Raw genomic sequence first — 6,959 nt, forward strand, 5'->3', positions numbered from 1 at the left:
TGAAGAACGATCTTGTAAGCTGGTCTGATGTACTTTAAACCCGTCAGGGACAAACGTCCTCTCGCTGGTGTAGTGCAGAAGTTTGGAGAGGGGTTGCCATCTTAGGGGTGGTCCTCGTCATCTGACCCGGTTCAAGATGACGAGGTCAGTTCCAGAATAGAACTAGTGTTGTTAAAATAGAACGGTAATATAACTGAACTGAATCCATTTTTGTTTACAAATAGAGTTTTCTTCGATGAGAACTAAATTTTTGCATATGTTTTAAGAAAAATACTGCTCATTCTAATTATTATAAAACAGTTTATTTATCCATCCAAATTCAGTTCTCTTTGGCTATATTATTAGATCCTTAAATATCTAACAAATTGTGTTGCTAAGGCAAATCTCGTTTTCTTCTTAGTTCTAAATCTAAAATGAGCTTTTATAAAACATTGTTCTCTTTGAAGAAGAAAAATTATTGTTCCTTCCTTTAAAAAAAAACTTCATTCACATTTGAACAGGTTATCTTATATTGTTGTATAACTTCCTGTTAAGCAGGCTTCGCGGGTTGTGTCATTTCTGTAAATCTGACAAGAATAAAAAATGGTGGACAGCAATCCCATTCTGCTGAAAGAGGGATTTGGAAGATTTCTTTTTAATGTTCTAAAATAGGACACAACAAGAATATTTTATATCAGTGATGGAAATGCTACTAACAAGTGCAGGTTTATTCACAATGACTCTGAATATTTAAGTATTTTGAAATGGACGCACAGAATTGGGCAAATCAACAACAATTATGGCTAAATAACCTAAATTTTTGAACTAAAGTGAATTTTGAAACCTCTCACTAAACGCGCAAAATGTTTTAAAGTCACTTTCACACTTTTAAAAAGTATCCTTTATATTCAATCATAAAGAATACTTATATTTTTGCTCTTTGACTTGCAGGGGTGAAAATACAAAATTATATTTGCTGAAGTGATTTTTAGTAATCAAAACAAACCAAAACTATCAAGAGTCAGTTTAGAACGCTAGTTATAACAGTCTATCCATGCCAAAATTTTAATACTGGTGCATTGCATTATTTACCTTATTCATCAAGTATTAAATCCCTACTATTTCTATATTGGAAGCTATATGGAAATTTAAGTGAATGAAAAAATAGATGAAAAATCTTATTAGATTTAAACTATAATAACCAATGGATTTTTAATAGTAAAATAAAAAGGAATACTTGAATTTGCATCGAACGAATTTTTATAGCTGTTTTGAACAAATGTCTGCAGACTCTCACCTTGGAAATCTGTTAAAAATTTTTTTAGAATTTTGTTTTTTTGGTCAAGAAGTTTTCAATTTCATCTAAAATGATTCAAAGTTCGAAGTTAATTAAGAATAACAATAGAGACCTACTTTTTAATATAATATTAAAGCCTTCAACGTGTTTTGTAATAAGTTCGACACACACACACACACACACACACACACACACACACACACACACACACACACACACACACACACACACACACACACACACACACACACACACACACACACACACACACATATATGTGTATATATATATATATATATATATACTGTTCTAGAATATTTTATGTTTAACGTATGAAAAAATTATAAAGTTTGATTTTTTATAATGAGAATGTACAATTAATTAATCTTAGAAAAATCGGTACGAAATTTCATAATTTTTTAATACTTACTTAGTAATTAAAAACACAAAAGTAAATATTTATTTAATTCTGAAATCAACTTATTAGTACATTAATAAAGGTGCAAACTATTTTTATAAATTTATTTTATTAACATAAAGCATAGAAACCTGCTAGGTTCTGTTTTTCTATAGCAACGTTAAATGGAATATTGCTTATTATTTTAGTATACAACATAAAACAACCTAATTTTGGTATTTATTATTTAAAATTGCTTTAATTTATTTCATGACATTTTTAAGGGACGATTTGCATCAAAAATTTTGCCAAATCAAAAATATTCAGCCCAATGAACGTTTCTCATCAGGCTGAATACGATAGCAGGAATGCCTGCAGTTTCTGTCATTTTTTCCATTTTTTTCTCAAAAAGCAGACAAATTCTTTTTCACAGTTAAGAGAAGATAAGCTATTTAAAGGTGATTTAAGAATTTTATAAAACAGTATAGTATACAATTAAGTCAGCAATTCATTTCAAATATTTAGTTATTATTTTACGATTGTAGCAAGAAGTGTTACACAATAACACTATTCTAAATAATTTATTCAATGAAAAATGGAAAAAACTGATGTTTTCGAGAAGCATTGATTTATTGAATATTTGCTGAATAAAAGTCTTCAAAATCAAATAAAATACTTTTAATATTCCTCATCAATAAGTTACTTTATAAATGATCAAAGGGGTTTCAGAAAGGCTCATTATAGTAAGAAAGAAGTATTCCTCTGTGAAATATATCATGTTTCAAGCAGTTTGTGTTCATATTTCTCTTACTGAAATGATTATGCAGGTACTAAAATTATGATTAAAATTTTATGAACAGACGGTATTTGTAGAAAATATGTCATTAATAAATAGTATTCCTACTAATAAAACGTTATTTGTAGGTACTACGAAATTCTATATTACTTCGGTAAGAGTTTTGAAACGAAGTATTTTGTCAGGAAAATTTGAGGCTTTTTTATTTTGCTCGTGTTCCATAATTTAATTTAATTTCCAATAAATTCCATATCATTTGCTATATAAAATATATTTGTAAAAATTATAAACGATGGAAATGTACTTCTAAAGAAGCTATAATTAAAAATTAAATGCCTAATCCTCATAATATCTATAAATCTAAAAGATACCCTATTCAACTTCATGGATTTCTTTATTCTGTTGGATTAATTTAGTTCACTTAGAATCTGCTGTAAATCCAAGTTTAAAAGCTTGAATCACTGTGAAATTGCATAATGCCTTTATAAAGATCAGAAAATGTTGATAAAAAGGGATATAAAAGAAAGAAACTAAATATACCCTTGTCATTACCTATTAAGTCCACAAAGATTGGTTTATTGTATACTAGCCGCCTTTGGCGACCAACTGGTTCACCAATCTTAATGTTTGTTAAAATTTTAATAATTACATTTTTTATGCAATTCTAATTTTAATAGATTCTTCATCAAAATATTTTAAAACTTCAAATTTTGATAATCATATAAATTCACTCATAATATTATAAACGCCTTCAGCCATAACGTAATATGTATCTCTCTAAATTTCTGTTAGCTCTCGTTGAATTTATGCCTTAAATTAAAGTGGAAAGGATTAATCTGCAATTAATGTAATAATACTTTTTACTGAAACAAAGCATGCTTTTATAATATGATTACTGAAAACAGAGTCACTGAGCGTTTAAACTTTATGGGCACTAAAGAATATCTTTCTTAATGTATGTAATATCTCAGGAATTTGTCAAAAAAATTTCTCAGATTCATCATGAGCAGATCGATTAATTAACAATGTTTAATTTTAAATGTATCAAACACTAAGAAAATAAAACGAATCGTTTAAAATAATCGGTTGAAAACAGGTTAAAAAAACTACTTAAATACGATGTACTTAAAACTATATGCATATACAAAAAATATATAACTAACATAAATACAATTTAATTACAAAAGCATACAACTCACCTAAAACTAATTTAAATCAAGTCCGCAACCGTTGATAATAATTGTGAACAATTAGAACACAATGCGGATGCGTGAATTTTCATCACCAGTTACGGTAGCGCAAATGCGTGAATTTTTCTACGTCAGTTGGGGTAAAGCTATGCAGATAAGAAATTTTTAATTTCATTTATTCTGTTTTATTTTAATTCAAAAATACTTCAAACTGAATCTGAAAGATCGATTAATTAGCAATGTTTAATTTTAAATGCATCAAACATTACGAAAATAAACAGAATCGTTTGAAATAATCGGCCGAAAAATTTTAAGCCTAGTCTCATTAGTGTGGGAAAAAAACTGAAGTCTTACTGATTTGGTGGTGGGGAAAATGAGAAGATTTTTTTGGCAAGAAAATTAGTTTTTAATTAATAATTAAAATTATAATTAAAAATTCAAAAAAACGGGACCCCAGGTGCACATCCCCGACCTCCAAGGTATACATGTACCAAATTTGGTAGGTCAGACGGTCTGGACTGTAGAGCGCCAACACACCCACTCATCTACAATACCCACACCCAAATAAAGCGTAACAAAATAATCGAGTAAAATGATATAAGAGATTCTGGTATTAAATGTGCTTCTAATTTGCGTCCAATAGTACGAAAGGAAGATTTGCATGATGCATACCATTCTCTTCATTGTGGTACAAAGTATAAATTTCCCATATGTGAGTGCATACTGCATAAGGGAACTAATAGGAAACCTTCTAATAGGAAAACACTTCATGCGTTTTTTTCCTTAGTCATCATATATATATATATATATATATATATATATATATATATATATATATATATATATATGAAAACTAGCCGCCTTTGGCGACCAGCTGGTTCGCCAATCTTAATGTTCGTTAAAATTTTAATAATTAAATATTTTATGCAATTCCTACTTTAATAATTTCATCATCAAAATATTTTAAAACTTCAAATTTTGATAGTCATATAATTTACTCATAATATTATAAAGCCCTTCAGTCATAACGTAATATGTATCTATCTAAGTTTCTGTTAGCTCCAGTAGAATTTATGCTTTAAATTAAAGTGGAAAGGATGAATCTGCAATTAATATAATAATATTTTTTACTGAAACAAAGCATTTTTTTATAATATGATTACTGAAAACAGAGTCACTAAGCGTTTAAACTTTATGGGCACTAAAGAATATATATCTTAATTTATGTAATATCTCAAGAATTTGTTAACAAAATTTTCTCAGATTCATCATTAGCAGATCAATTAATTAACAATGTTTAATTTTAAATGCATCAAACACTAAGAAAATAAAACGAATCGTTTTAAATAATCGGTCGAAAACAGGTTTAAAAAAAAACTTCTTAAAAAATGATGTAAAAACTATAAGCATGTGCAAAAAATATATAACTAACATAAATAAAATTTAATTACAAAAGCATAAAACTAACCTAAAAATAATTTAAATCAAGAATCGTCCGTTGATAATATTGTCAACAATCAGAACACAATGCGCATGCGTGAATTTTCAACGCCAGTTGCAGTAACGCAAATGCGTGAGTTTTTCTACGCCAGTTGGGGTAACGCTATGCAGATTAGAAATTTTTAATTTCCTTTATTCTGTGTTATTTTAATTCAAAAGTACTTCAGAATGGATCTGAAAGACCGATTAATTAACAATTTTTAGTTTTAAATGCATCAAACATTAAGAAAACAAACAGAATCGTTTGAAATAATCAGCCGAAAAATCTTAAGACTAGCCTCATTACTGTTGGGGAAAAAAATCTGAAGCCTTACTCATTTGGCGGTGGGGAAAATGAAGATTTTTTTGGCGGGAAAGTTAGTTTTTAATTAATAAATTTGCAATAAAATAATATTGCGGCTATAAATTGAGATGTAAGCTATCCTATCTTTTAAGTTAGATTAAAGTGCATACGGTGTGCAAATTTGATTAAAATCGGTTAAGTAGTCCATCGCGGGCAAATAACGTGACACGTAATTTATATATATTAAGATGATAGACTTTTTCCTTTAATGGTATTACTAAGAGATATTGATAGGAGTTTCTTTGACACATGTTGACTCAGCAAAGGGAATTTTAGGTATCTTCGAATAAAATATGTAAGTGTTAAAGATTTTTATCCCTTCGCTTGCAGTGTTGGAACCAAAATTCTCCACTTTATTTAGTTATTCTAAAAAAATTCAGAATTTTTTTAGAATAACTAAATAAAGTGGGGAAAAATCTCTTAGCGTATTAGAAATAATTAAATAAAGATAATTATTAGAGTATTAGAGTATTAAAGAGAGAATTAGAAATAATTAAATAAAGAAAATTTGAATATGGAAATAAGAGAAAATTTTAGAATAAACTAACAAGGATAAATTTAAGATAATAAGAAATAAGGAATTATTGAAAATTAAAATTAAATTTAGAGATGTCATTACATATATATATATCATTTGTGAACGAATGAGAAAAATCAGCGTTGAACTGTTCTATAGACTTGATATCCATTCGACAGCAGGGATCATCAGCAATGAAAGTTCAGAAAGAAAATACTTAAATACCTAGAAATTGTGAAAACCAAATAAAAAAATAAGACTTCAGAAAAAAAAAGTAGAACAAAAACTGTTTAAAAGAAATAATTAGCCAAAAATTCAAAAAATTATATGCAGATAGCACAATTTCATTTCTTCTGCAGCTATCGAAATCGTGTGCATTTTCTAATAACTGTCGATTTATTAGGTGTAGTACTAATTATTTTCAATGTTAAAATTTTTGTATAATCAAAATGTTAATATTTTGTATTGTCAAAAATATTAATGTCTTAACTCGGAGATTTTTCCATATATTTTTTTATTGAAACTGAGCTTGATATTTTTCAGTTTTTCTGTATATTTGTTTATGTTGATCCTGAAGTGTAACTCAAAATTCCGATTCTAGGACATTTGAAAATCCTATTTTTTTTTTCAGAAATCCTTATAACTCCTAAAGCAATTTCAGCCATAATTTTCTATGTCTTGCTGCTTGTACTAATGAGAATTCGTTTGATTCTCTTTAACTTGGCAGGATTTTCCATTCAGTTAATGTTAAGTATATACACACGAAACGAATGAAAAATTTTAAGAAAGTCAAGGTTCAGGAATAAGTTTCCGTTAATTTATATATGAGCATATCAAACATAATCTGGATTTTAAGAGATAAATCTTATTTGTAAACTATTTTTATTTATTATATTTGCATTACATTCATATATTTATTATATTTATATTACATTTATAT

This window comes from Argiope bruennichi, chromosome 6 (assembly GCF_947563725.1).
Source record: "Argiope bruennichi chromosome 6, qqArgBrue1.1, whole genome shotgun sequence".
Taxonomy (NCBI): Eukaryota; Metazoa; Arthropoda; class Arachnida; order Araneae; family Araneidae; genus Argiope; species Argiope bruennichi.